This window comes from Bison bison, unplaced genomic scaffold, assembly GCF_000754665.1.
Source record: "Bison bison bison isolate TAMUID 2011002044 unplaced genomic scaffold, Bison_UMD1.0 scf7180017864498, whole genome shotgun sequence".
NCBI lineage: Eukaryota > Metazoa > Chordata > Mammalia > Artiodactyla > Bovidae > Bison > Bison bison.
This window is the reverse complement of record NW_011495057.1, coordinates 7337463-7352097: the sequence shown is the minus strand read 5'-3', so window position 1 is coordinate 7352097 and position 14635 is coordinate 7337463. Positions and strand designations below refer to the sequence as shown.

The 14635-nt window shown below is 38.7% G+C and overlaps 1 protein-coding gene across 2 annotated transcripts in view; it reads left to right on the top strand.

Moving 5' to 3' along the window:
* The window catches only part of CDH2 (cadherin 2, type 1, N-cadherin (neuronal)), a 251009-nt gene that overhangs the window by 153190 nt on the left and 83184 nt on the right, over window positions 1–14635 (top strand). The window contains exon 1 of one of the 2 annotated variants that reach the window (XM_010828957.1): window positions 725–1422. The exons of the other annotated variant lie outside the window; for it this stretch is intronic. The gene's annotated coding sequence lies outside the window, so the exon portion shown is untranslated. Of the gene's footprint in view, window positions 1–724; window positions 1423–14635 lie in introns of those variants that run through there. 2 annotated transcript variants of the gene reach the window in all.

Here is a 14635-nt window from a genome sequence, read left to right as displayed (position 1 = left end):
TTCCCTGGTGGCTCAGGGTTAAAGCGTCTGCCTGCAATGCAGGAGACCTGGGTTCAATCCCTGGGTCGGGAAGATCCCCTGGAGAAGGAAATGGCAACCCACTCCAGTATTCTTGCCTGGAGAATCCCATGGATGGAGGAGCCTGGTGGGCTACAGTCCACCGGGTCGCAAAAGAGTCGGACACAACTGAGCGACTTCACTTTCTATATATTAACTTGATATTTCAAGCAATGGTTAGCTTTGGCTTTTTCTTGGGTATGTCATAAGTCTTCTTTGTTCTGGGTTATTCCAGAATTCCCTTTCTAACTAGTCTCACCTCCCCGAATCCTCCAAGGTTAAATTTTGTCCCAGAATACTTCTAGGGAGTTCCTCACTGGGTCCCATCGTAGTCTCATGCTGTAATCAACTGTTTAGCATATGGTATGAACTGGAAAGTTAATTGTGGAAAGGGGGACGTTTCAGAACAAGACAGAATCTAACAAGCTATTGTTAAAAGCAGTTCTGCCTTCATGTAAGAGCCCACCTGAAGACCTTGTAAAGTTTCTTGGTGTGCTGAACATTCATAGAAATCCGAGCAACAAAGCACTCAAGAGTGTTGTATCGAGACATTAGCAAAATTATTGGTAGGTATGTTTTACATTTCAAGCATCTTTCCTTTTAGATGCATTTAGAGTATGGAGGACATTTCTGTACAGCATTTTGTACTTAACAAGTGTTCTCCAACACACTCTTTTGGCATTTCATCTTAGATTCGTACCCAATTCCGGGTATAAAACCAACGAGTCCTTACTGGTCTTAATGATCTTAGAAGTACTTTGAGTGCTGCTGGGGACACAAAGCACCTTCATTATTGACTTTTCATCTGAGTTGCTTCTTTGGAGAAAGCTAGAAGAGCTACAGCTATTTTTAATTGAACGACTTAATAAGTAACAGGTGATGGAGAGTGACTAGCTCCCTAAACTAGGTAGAACAGGCATCTTAAGAGAACTGAAAGGAAGAGAAATGCCAATCAGAAATGCTGTTCCCTCCTCCACTGAAGAATTTATTCTTCTGTTGTATTTTGTTTTGCAAACAGACGAAAGGACCGGCAGAGCTCAGGAAGGTTTTGTGTTGCACAGAGGTTGGGGGCAAGAATTTGAAAGGGATCAGTGAATCAGATGTAATGTGGACTCTGTTGAGCCACCCAGTCTGTGTTTTGCTGATGGTCAGTATTCCAGTTATAAAAGGTTGCAGAGGCATTTCCGTCCGCTCCAAAGAACTTTATCCCTGTTTTTATTCTGACATACCTCTTAGGACTTTGTTCACTAAGCAGAAGGAATTATGGGAAATGGAAATTCAATGGCATGTTTTGATTAAAGAGCTACGTGTGTATCTTCATGGAGAAATGAAAGAGCTGAGCAGAATCCTATGTTTTCCTTTCAGGTAACCAAAATTGCCTGATTCATTCCCACTAGCAGTGATTTAGTTAAACCAGAAAACAAAGTAGCATAAAATGAGACCGCTTATGTACAAAGCAGATTTTATATTTAAAAAAAAAAGAAGTCAGTGAAGCTCTGAATTTCTGTTATTCTAAAATCAAACTAAAACATAATCACCAAGTAACTGTACAGATGTATTCTCTGGGGGTAAGGATGATGGTTTAAGGAAGGAATGCTTACAAGCCATATTTCTCCTTTGCCTTCCTTAGTGTGGTAAGTATAGAGAATTGCACATCTTCAAGCCCAGCTGCTAATGCTTTGCAACAGGCTCTGTTGGTCCCTTTCTGTATATTGTGGATATTTTCCTACAAACTGCAAGTAAGTGGAAAGTTTACAAGCCAGGTGTTTTGTGGCAAATTATAGCCTTTTTTGTGATACTCCATTTAATCGTGTTTTTAAATGTCAACTTCAATTTTTAAATTTTTGGCCTAATTACCTGTATCCCCACTATGTAGATCTTCATCTTAATTCACATAATTTGCTAGAGAAATTTTCACATAAAACTGTGACTTCCTTGATGGTAGAATGCTTGCCATTGTTTATGATTAGATTTCAGCTTCTTCCTTGTAGGAAGACAGACACCTTCAGGCATGGAAGGGAGGAAGAAAACAGAATATCATGCAGCCATGAAAAGGAACTTTATAAATTGAAAAATATCATTAATGTCCTTTTACATTTTAGTTCAGGTATCTATATTTTATAAACCTAATGTATTTTCAGTGGGATTAACCTTTAATTGCCTAAATGTGTTTAAGATTAAGAATGTGTTGTGTAAGTCTCTCTTATTTAAGATCTACTTTGAGTTTAGTAGATTTTCCTAAAGTTAAAGTCAAATTTAAAAGTCCTTGACTATGAGTCATCTTTAAATAAGATGCTTCTGTTAACCTAAAGTAACTCTGCAAGTCTGAGAAATGAAGGTTAGCCTCATTAATTTTGTAAAAATTTGCCAAACATCAAGAGAGTTGAAACTGCCTAGAAGAACAATAAGATATTCAACAAAGTTGCTTGTTTAAAAGGCTAAACTGTAATTCATGAAATAATTATCAAAAGGTGGTGTATGCATATAAAACAGGCTATTTAAAGAAATTGACTTTGAACCTGAAAAGAAGAATGCTACTCATCAGAAACCAAAACTTCCAACAGAGTGTTTTTGTGTAGCCATTATAATAAAGAGCTAAATAGAGATCGTCTCCTTTATAACGAATATTGAGTTTATTTTATTAGAAACTTTTCAAAGAAAAGAGGTCACAAAGAAGTTAAAGTAGCACCTTTTCTGCCATAACCTAATCCCTAAATAGTTGTTGGTTTTCTGGCCATGTGATCTCCCCAGGAACTTCATAGGTCATCAGTTTTGCTTTGGGCCGTCAAAATTGCAAACTTAGGAGAAACATGGATTGCATCTTTAGTTGTCTCAAATGCATATTTTTATTTTCCAGAGTGATAACAGTTTTGTATTCCTTACTAAATAATTCTAAAGAACCATTCTAAGGAAGTGTCTTCTAAAGAAGTTTTACCTTTCCTTGTTGACATTCATTATTTTTAAAAAGGATAAAGCATAGAATTTGGAACTTGAAATCCTAATATTGTTTGATCTTCAAAGATTTATACTCACTGTGACACCTGCATGCAGAAAATGACTGAAATCTGTTTCATGCAAAGAAGGTGACTGGTTTATGGGAGGAAGAGCCGTGTTTCAAACAGAGTAACTTGAGCTTCTTTTACTTTTCTCGATGACATACAAATTCTAGCCAAAGGAAAGCAGCTAGTTTATGATGATGATTTGTTAAAAATGCCCATGTAATTTTTGAACCTCTCGAGAGGAAAAATGACCGTTGAATCGTTGTTGTGATTTTGATCACTCTAGCTGTTGCTCCCCTTTCATCCATTGTTATGTGGAATGTCAGACTTGGATTTTTACAATTATTTATTCATTGATTTGGCTGCAGTAGGTCTCAGTTGCAGCACACAGGATCTTTGATCTTCATTGCAGCATGTGGGATCTAGTTCCCTGACCAGGGATTGAACCTGGGCTCCCTACATAGGGAGCTCAGAATCAGAATAACTCCTGTAGGAGTTATCCTTTGCTTTTTGTCTCAGAGAAGCCATTGCCTTTTAAAACTTACTCAACAACATTAAAAAAAAAAAAAAACTAAAAAGAAAAACACTCGAGTATCACGTTCAGTGGTAATATCCACTCAGGAATTTGTCCTAATATTGAATTTTAGACTTTAAGTATGCATATTTTTTTTGTGACAGCCACCATTTATTATTGACTGTTCACTGCATAAGAAACAGCACAAATCCAATGCTGTTTAGAGGATTATTGGGTATCAGTGGAACCACAGCCAGAACTGACTTTACTTACTTGTGGTCCCCTGTTGTCTCTCTTTTTTTTCTTGGCAAACAAGAAGAAAATGATAAGAAAAAAATGTCATCATCAATGCAGTTACTTCTTTTTCAGAGAACAGTACACTATGTCAGACTATTTGAGGGTATGGTTCAATTGAGTATAAAATGGTAGTGTTTTCTTGGAGATTACTTATAAAATATAGGAGATTAGAGCTGGCTTTTATAAAAGCAGTGGGTTTTTTTTTTTAGTATCTTTTAGCTTTATTAATAATTCATCTCATTAGAAACTGAAGTTACTTCTGTACTGTACTCCAAATTAAAGTGCATATTTAGTGCCCCTGTTGGTTGGACTATAATTTATTCAAGGCGTGCTTGTTATGTAATGACTCTGATTTTTCAGTGTGACTTGCAGAATCAATCTTATTTCTTTATAATCACAGCTTGCATATTATTAATATACTGTGTATTTTTAAAAATAATCCCCATGTTTAAAAAATGCCACTCATGGTCTTCTTTATATTAAAAGGTCTCGCCCCAGGGGCTCCAGCAAAGGGGAAATGCCAAGTCTTTTTTAAAAACTAGAATGGCATTTAAATTTTAACACCCGAATCCTACTGCATACCAGCATGGTGTACACACATACTGTCCCTCAATTCTTCGATTTCATGTGTGTCAGTGATCAGATCTTTCGTTCATGCCTCTGTTGACATTTCTCCGTTCAGCTGGATGGGTTTCAGTCTACCTGGAGATCACGTCTCTCAATAAGAGACTTCAGTCCACGAAACTCCCTCCTTTGTAAAGATAATATGTTCTAAAAACACCTTGCCAAACAAATTTGCCCTTAAAAAAGCTCCTTCACAAATATTCATCCTTAACAAAGGCAGTGAGTGAGGAACTGTTGAGCTGATCCAGTCGTGGCTCTTTGCGTAAGCACTGCTGCCCCTGTGAAGGCACCATCAGTGCCAAGCTGCCATGCCCCATTCATGCTGAAGCACCACCTCTCGCCTTTCCGCACACAGCCTGTCAGTGTCCTGTTCATCCTTCACTGCTCAGATCCCAGGCTGGCTGCTGTGAGGACTTCCCCAGAGGTCCAGTGGTTAGGACGTTGCGCTTCCAGTGCAGGGGGCGTGGGTGTTCAGTCCTTGGTTGGGGAACTGGGACCCTGCGTGCTGTGCGGGACAGCCGAAAAAGAAAAAAAAATAGCTAAATTAAATTAAATTTAAAATGATTTTGTAAAAAGAAAAAAACTGTATTCTAGGGTGAAGATTTAATAAAATTAAAAAGATGGCTGCCATTTCACTGCATCTTCAATGGTCCCCTTTCTCCCTTCAGATATAATTATTCAGAGCTTTGGTTTAGCCCATCTTGTTATACATTGTTTTAGTTGACTGTTGGTTACTGAAAGTCTTTCCTCCCAATTTTAAAATCTTGGAGATTGGGGATCTTGTTATTTTCATCTCTGTATTCACCTTAAATGGCAGACAAGGAATCATTTGGTTAATTTTTGTGGAGTATGGGCTGTTGGGGGAAACATGGAAATCTCTCTTCATCTTGAGATGTAATGGGTGCTTCTCAGGATGCCCCCACAAGAATTTCGGGCAGCAGTGGTCTCACTGTCAGTGTGACCGAGGAATTTACACTAGGTGGCCTTCTGTATCGCCACATATAACCGTAGGAAACTACAGAAAAAACATGAGAAAGTAAGTAGATGAAAGTATTTGGATCACTGGGGCTTCCCTGGTGGCTCAGATGGTAAAGAATCTACCTGCAGTGTGGGAGACTAGGTTTGATCCCTGGGTGGGGAGATCCCCTGGAGAAGAGAATGGCAACCCACTCCAGTATTCTTGCCTGGAGAATCCCATGGACAGAGGAACCTGGCGGGCTACATACAGTCCATGGGGTCACAAAGATTTGGATACCACTGAGCGACTAAGCACACAAGTGATAGCTGGGGCTTCCCAGGTGGCTCAGTGGTAAAGAATCTGACTGCCAATGCAGGCGATATGGGGTCGATCCCTGGGTCAGGAAGATCCCCTGGAGAAGGAAATGGTAACCCACTCCAGTTTTCTTGCCTGGGAAATCCCATGGATATAGGAGCCTGGCAGGCTACAGTTCATGAGGTTGCAGAGTCGGACATGACTTAGCCACTAAACAACAACAGCAGATGATAGTTAACTAAGATGATATATCACAAACATTCTGAACTTGGACTTGGAAACAGTAGTAGTGAGAATATTAGTTGACTGCTTACTCTGTACGTACTGAGTTACTCTGTTAAGTAAGTTGACTACCTAATCTGTAGTTACTATTTATTCAGAATACAGCACCAAGCAGTGACGGATTCACACACACACAAGACAAGTTCATGTGATACCATTAACTAGTACTGCTGGCCCTAAGGAAGAGGGTACAGTCCCCACCTTTGTCTTTTGTTTCTTCATATGAAGAGTCATGCAAAGAATATAAAAAAGAACTTATGTTTGTATGTATAACTGACTCACTTTGCTGTATATCAAAAATTAAAGCAACATCGTAAATCAACTATGTATCAATTAAAAAATATTTTTAAACAAAGTCATCCTATCCACCTTCTCATTGAAGCAGGTTATAGTTGGTTATTAGATGTTGAAACCAGGTTTCTTTAGGTTCATTCTTAGTGGTCCCCCAATTTGAGGAGACTTCATGCATACATGAACGAATACTAGCCCAGCACGAGACTGTTGGTGTTTGCCTTATTCCCTAATGTTGAGGAGCTGGGTGGGATTTGTCCATTCCTCCTGCAGCTTTTCACACCACTGGCGTGTGAGAAGTCACATCATGCAGCAGAGCCCACACTCTGGGTTGTCTGTGGCATCCTAGCCCTGGCTGCAGGTTTTACTCCCTAGACTGAGGACAAGGCTGCAAGCTTCAAGACACTTTTGTTTGCTGTCTCTCTGTTTGCTTAGCTCTTATTAAGACACATGACATGCTGTACCCCTTCCCTATGCATTCTATGACTCTAATCACTTGTCCCTAGTGAACCCAGCTAATAAATAAAAAGATGGTCTCACATTCCTTTTATTCATTATCTTCTTTGATTGGAAAAAGTCAATTCTAATCATCCATTGAAATCAGTGACATAGTTTAAAAAAAAAGAAAGGTAACGTTAACCATTAAGGCTTAAAAGACTAAATTTAACCTAATGGTCTTTTACCTGGATAGTTGACTCAGTCTCCTGCCTGCCTGGTTGTCCAAGTTTTCTTGCTTCCTGTCTTTCTCTCTCCTCCTCTCTCTGTTGCATTGCGTAATATTTCAAATACATGTAAAAGGGTCTGAGGCAGGATTCTGTGTGAATGGTTGGAGGAGTCACCAGACAACCTACGTGACTGTGGTCACCCAAGGACCTCCAGGAGGAAGAGGTTGCAGAGCCAAGGGCTTTGTTAAGGGTTTCTTTCTACGTGTGATAGGAAGTCTTTGAGCATGGTCGAATTTATGTTTTTGAAAGGCCTCTCTGGGTGTCACAAAGAGTGGAAGTGACGGATGAGTTAGAGGCTCTGGCTGTAATTCAACCCGGATAATGGCTGGTGATAAGGTGTTTGCCATGGGTGTGATAAGAAATGGTCATATTGGAGATTTATTTTGAAAGTAGAGCTGACAAAACTTTCAGATAGTTTCCTTTTGGACTAAGACAAGGGTCAAGCTCAACGCCTAGACTTGTAGTCAGAGCATTTGGGTGGAGGGTGAAACTGTTCATCATGGCATTTGTCCTTGGTTGGGGCTGTGGGGCAGCTGTACATCAAGAGTTGGCTTTGGCATCTGTTCAGTTTGAGTTGCCCATTGGATGTCCAAATGGAGGCGTCACGTAGGCAATTGGATATAGGAGTTTAGATCTCCAGAGAACAGTTAAGGTTTATGTGTACTTTTTCAACATTCATCTTTGTGTAGGTGCTTTTTAAAACCTTGGAGATGGTTGAAATTACCTTAAGGTAAGAATGGAGAGAAGTAAAGATCTTGGTCAGAACCTCAATGCATCTTATAGAATTGGAGACAGAGTGGCCAGTGGGATAGAGTGAATCAGAGGACTGTTCCTTGTAATTAAATTCATTTGGAGTGTGTTAAGTTCTGATTGTAGATTTTCTTGGCTATACTTCATGTTAGATTTTTTTTGATGTGATGAATTGAGATTGTGGAATTTTTGTTTTCACCTCTCACTTTGCTCTTGCACAAACTCACCCTGAGTCCAGTCTCAGCTTATTTCATGGTGTCAAGTGGCAACCTGGATGCTGTGTCTACTTCCTCTGACTTTGAACAGAATTTGAACTTTGGATTGTCCCTGACAGCTTCCTGTCCAGATGGCAGATTACATTAAGGTAATTTCTGGCCCACAGAGATGTTTATCTTGTTTTTGAGTCTAATTTATTTTGGCTGTGCTGAGTACTTGTTGCTGTGTGTAGGCTTTCTCCAGTTGCAGTGGCTTCCCTCGTTGCAAAGCACTGGTTCTGGGCATACGAGCTTCGGTAGTTGTGGTTGTACAGACTTAGTTGCTCCTCGGCATGTAGAATCTTCCCGGACCAGGGATTGAACCCATGTTCCCTGACATTGGCAGGTGGATTCTTAATCACTGGACCACCAGAGGAGTCCCGTTTCTCTCTTTTTAAAAACTCTTTATACTTTATTATCCTTGCAGCCTATTTGAAGCAAGGTGGTCCCCCAAAAACATGACCTGGCTGTGCTATGCCGTGCTATCTAAGAGTCTCCTTCATACCTTGGGCTTCCCTTTGTTCTTGGTTTTTATATCTCTCTTCTTTAAAAAATTGGATTTTTTCTTAGATGAAAAATTCACATTTAATAGATTTTTCATCATTCTTGTTTAGGTATATGTTTTTCTGTCTTTGTCTCAATTACTTACATCTGTTGTTTTAATTCATTTTAATGACTCTGGAAGTCAGATGCCTAAGTTACTGTTTTTAAAATAGGGCTAATAGTGTATTAGGCCAAAACCTGAGTACTTCGGGGGCTTTTAGGCAAAAAGCCTAAAAGATGATTCTGACTAGTCTGCTTATTGTATATACTTATCAGGACAAGATAAGGATATGGTTTTAACCTAACTCAATTTATTGTAGCTAACACATGCAGACTGGGAATTAGTTAAGTTGGGAATAAATAGTGTGTACACTGGATACTTGCCTAGATATCATCTTCGTTAATGTAATGAAAATCCTTTAATACCTGCCTGTGTATTTATGAGGTAAATCAAATACACAAAACCTTTATCTCTGTAAAATTTAAAGGTATCCCGACCCTTTATAAGGATACATAAGAGCTGGACTAAATGTCTTCGTGTCATTTAGAAAAGTGGGGTTAAGGATAATGACCCCAGGCAGAAAACTCTTGCACCTAAAATTGTTTCAAATAAATCACAGTGTGGCACATCCATGAGATGGCCATAGTATTGCAGTGTGTGATCATTCAGCCCATGCACTTTGATGTAATTAATGAGAATGGTGAAATAGAAGTGTAATCATTTCTCCAAGAGGAAATGTCAACCCATTAATGAGGCTAAGGCTTACCATTGCCAGGTGAAGCAGCAGATTTCTCCCCAGCTCTTTAGATTGCTGATGTTGTGTGTTGACAGAGGTAGATGTTCATTTCCGACTATGATAGAGGGAAGGGAAATACTTCTGAAGAGGATTTTTTCTGCTTTTTTTTTTTTTGTTGTTTGGTTCTTTTAAACCAATGACAGCAGTTTGAAATGACTGCAGTTCTAGCCATTATAAAAAAAAGTAAGCATAAAATGTAATTTATAAATATAAATGAGTAATTGACATGTAAAACGGGATTTTCAGGTATTTATGCATTTGTGTAAAACCAAATAATCTAGAAATAGCCCTTTACTATTGTTATAATGATTCATTAAAATCATAGCCCACTTTTAAAATTATGTGTTACAGATTACTTGCCCTTGTTTTTCTTGTGACTATCTGTGGTAGATCAGAGTAAGTTGAATTAGAACTATCTGTTTATGTTGTTGGAAGGATGCTTTCATGCTACTAGAGCCGCTTTTTAAGTTTATACAATAATTCTTCAGAAAGTTGAAAACTGGTCTACTGAGACAATAAAAAGATGGAGGCCATATTTTCCCCAGGTTATATGGTGATGTTTACCAACTAATAACCCACTGACTGAATTTATATTAGAATTTCTTCATTGCTTTTACTACTTAACTTCCATTGGCAGCTTAGGGATTTTATGTAATTACTTTGAACAACTTCATTGGCTCTGTGAAAGACATGGTAACGCTGATGACATTTTTATGGAATCTGCCGTATATTGAAGACAATACATACACGTCAATTTGTTCATGTTCAAAAAAACATAGACAGCCTTTAGAAATAAAGCATGTGATGTTGTGGGTTTTGGTGTTGCTTTTGTTAAGATTTTTATAGTTTGCTTTCTGTAGAAAGTCCATCTTTGCTCTTCACAGAGTTCTTTCCAGGAGCTGGTGACCCAGTATATCTTTTGGGGGAATAGGACTTCCATGGTGGCTCAGACGGTAAAGTGTCTGCCAGCAATGCGGGAGACCTGGGTTCGATCCCTGGGTTAGGAAGACCCCGTGGAGAAGGAAACGGCAACCCACTCCAGTACTCTTGCCTGGAAAATTCCATGAACTGAGGAGCCTGATAGGCTACAGTCCATGGGGTCGCAAAGAGTCGGACATGACTGAGCGACTTCACTTTCACTTTCACTTAGCATTAATAATTAGGAATTTGGCTTTTAGGTTATGAGTTATATATTATGGAAGATTTCCAAGAACTATTTTAAATACATTGTCATTTGTTAACATATGACAGATATCTTTTCCTCCTAAAAGTGTGTAAAGGAATAAATATATTTTTAATTTAAGTGTTTAGGATAAAAATATTACCCTGTTTGTTTTGTAGCTTTACTATCAGCAAATACTTTAGGATTTAATAGTTTAATAGTTCCATGGACTTTAATTCCCATTAATGTAATATCCTGTCATAACAGGAGAGCTGAGTTGCTTAATGAACATTATGTTCTGTGTGCCTCTTTCTTTTCTTCAGTTTTCATTTTGTTACTTGGTGTGCCCATGGCTTAGTAAGTTGGGCTTTCTGGGGACCTTTTTTCCATTTTGGCCTCCGTGGCCCATTTTGAGGCCACATTGTCGAAACTTACGTAGACAACAAGATTAATTTAGTTTTGTTTTTTCCTTTCTAGTGGTGCACTTGAAAACTCCAGGTGGCAAGAACTGCTTTTTTCAGTAAAGTTTATTAGGAGAACTCTGTTTTCTTTTAAAAATAACAAAAACCTGTCATTAAACTTAGGAATTAGGATTCCTTCTTTGTTGATATGAGTAGCCTGAAATATGAAGCTAACTAAATTGCATCAAATTTCAGAGACTAATAATCATACATTTGGGAAAAGAAGCTTCTACACGACCTGTGTTCTGTCAGAGTAATTTAATTAGAGGTAGTGATATTTCAATGTAATTTGTTAATGGGCACATTCTGGGGAAAAAAAAAAAAGAGAGAGGGAGAGTAATTCTGCCTGAACATTGATCATTTTATATATTTTTAGCTGGATTCTGTCAAAAGAAAGGATTTTCATTGAATTTCATGGCACAGAGATGCCTGGAGGAAGAATATCAATGAAGTGAAGAACAGCTTAAAATTTTTGAGTTATTAGAATGCATATAAGGCAGAATGTAATAATCTTACTGCTTTTCCAAAAGTTTAATATATGAAATTGTATGCATGGACATTATTGGACAACTGAAAATCTAAATTTCATATTTTGAATGTCATATCATCCCCACTGCTTGTTTCGATTTTTTTTCAATTTCATATCCAAGAAGAGTATCATAGTTCTTTATTTTTTATTTGTGACAACTTGTATACAGATGTTAGTTAAATATTACATGACTTACCCTGGAAAGGAAACAAAATAACAGCTTCTCTAGATTTTATAATACTTTGGAGAACATTATAATAAAACCTCTTTCTTTTGCTGGGGAAATCCGGAATAAGAAATACTTTAATTGTGTTAATTTGACCTAAAATAGCTTTTATTTTGATTTATTTCATTTCACAGACATTTCAACTTAGTTCTACTGCAATGAGAGGCTCTGAGTTCACTCAAGTTGATTCATTATCATGCAGGACAGGTTAGAATGTGCTGCAGTAACAATTATCCCCAGTCTTCTGTGCCTAACACAAGAAAATGTCAGTTTCTTCTTCCTGCAAAGAAGTCCACTGTGGTAGCAGGTGACTCCAGGGCACTTCTCCATAGATGGGCTCACGCATCCCCAGGGGTTCAATCCCGTTATCATCTGCATTCAACATATTCTTTCATAATCACCACTGCAGGGAAAGAGAGCCTTTGCTTTTTTTTTTTTTTTAATTTCTGCTGTAAAGCAAAGTGACCAAGTTATACATATATATGTATTTTTCTTTATATTCTTTAACACCATAGTTTATCCCAGGATGTTGAATATAGTTCCCGTGTTATACAGTAGGACTTTGTTGCCCATCCATTCTATATGTAATAGGATGCAACTACCAGCCCCTACCTTCTAGCTTATCCCTCTGCAGTCTCCTTACCCCTTGACAGCCACAAGTCTGTTCTCTGTGTCTGAGAGTCTGTTTCTACTTTGTAGATAGGTTCATTTCTGTCATATATTAGATTGTACATATAAGTGATGTCATATGGTATTTGTCTTTCTCTTTCTGACTTAATTTACTTAGTATGATAATCTCTAGTTGTATTCATGTTGCTGCAGATGAAGTTGTTTCATTCTTTTTCATGGCTGAGTAATATTCCATTGTCTCTCTGTACCACATCTTTATCCACTCATCTGCTGATGGACATCTATGTTACTTTCATGTCTTGGCTATTGTGAATTGTGCTGCTATTGCTTATTCCTTGGAAGGAAAGTTATGACCAACCTAGACAGCATATAAGGTCCATCTAGACAAGGCTATGGTTTTTCCAGTAGTCATGCATGGATGTGAGAGTTGGACTATAAAGAAAGCTGAGCACCAAAGATTGATGCTTTTGAATTTTGGTGTTGGAGAAGACTCTTGAGAGTCCCTTGGACTGCAGGGAGATCCAACCAGTCCATTCTAAAGGAGATCAGTCCTGGGTGTTCATTGGAAGGACTGATGTTGAAGCTGAAACTCCAATACTTTGGCCACCTCATGCGAAGAGCTGACTCATTGGAAAAGACCCTGATGCTGGGAAAGATTGAAGGTGGGAGGAGAAGGGGACGACAGAGGATGAGATGGTTGGATGGCATCACGGATTCAATGGGCATGAGTTTGGGTAAACTCTGGGAGTTGGTGATAGACAGGAAGGCCTGGCGTGCTGCAGTTCATGGGGTCGCAAAGAGTCAGACACAACTGAGCGACTGAACTGAACTGAAGCATAGCAGTTCATGTATCTTTTGAATTATACTTTTATGTGGGTATAGAGGGTATCAGTTTTTAAATACTGCTGCTGGGAAGTCATGTGTGTCACTTTAATCTACAGATTTTACTGACCAAAGTAAGCCATGTGGTCATGCCAAGGGTGAAGGGGATGAGAAGTGTTATCTTTCTGAATGTTTAGAAAGAGGAGAAAAACTGGAAATATTGGTCATCATTCACAATGCCAACCTAAACCTTTATATTATAGCAGTATGGCAGAATAGATCAGTATTTCCCAACCAGCTGTCAAGAATGAAATACAGATGTGCTGTAGATACTCATGGTTGAACTTTTTTTATTGTATTAAAAATGTGAAGGTATTTTTATGATGTGTTTGCATGCTGTCAGTTGCTCAGTCAGTTACTGAGCAACTCTTTGCAGCCCCATGGACTGTAGCCCACCCGGCTCTCTGCCCATGGGATTTCCCAGGCAAGACTATTGGATTGGGTTGCCATTTCCTACTGCAAGAAATCTTCCTGACCTAGGGATCAAACCCAAGTCTCCTGCATCTCTTACACTGGCAGGCAGATTCTTTACCACTGAACCATCTGGGAATAGTTCAAGAAACTAACTCATAACAGTGAAAATCACATTGGAATGTTCTGTTATTTTTTTTTCTTTTTTGTAAAAACTTACTGAAAATTTTTATTATTTTTCCACTTTGGTAAGACTTGTATAGACTCAAGTCTCTGCATAGCATCTCCCCAGATCTTTTCATTGATCAAGTACTCATCTGCAACTGGAGTGAACACCAGAATCTTTTTTCTTACTGAATCCCCTCTGTTATCTGATCACTGTTTTTATATCAGTGTCTTTATCCTAAGTGAAAATTTTATGCAGATGTTACTTTTATTATTCTTTCTATTTAATTTGCTTGCAAGTTTTGCTCTTACTTTTCTCTGTTTAATTCTAAAAGAGAGGACTTCCCTCATGGTACAGTGGTTAAGACGTCACCTTCCAGTGCAAGGGGTACAGGTTCGATCCCTGGCCAGGCAACTTAAATCCTACATGCCTCCTGGCCAAAAAAAATCAAAACAGAAAGCAGAAACAGTAGTGTAACAAATTCATTAAAGACTTTAAAGATCAGATCATATCAGATCAGTCGCTCAGTCGTGTCCGACTCTTTGCGACCCCATGAATCGCAGCACACCAGGCCTCCCTGTCCATCACCAACTCCCGGAGTTCACTCAGACTCACGTCCATCGAGTCAGTGATGCCATCCAGCCATCTCATCCTCTGTCGTCCCCTTCTCCTCCTGCCCCCAATCCCTCCCAGCATCAGAGTCTTTTCCAATGATGAACTCTTCGCATGAGGTGGCCAAAGTACTGGAGTTTCAGCTTTAGC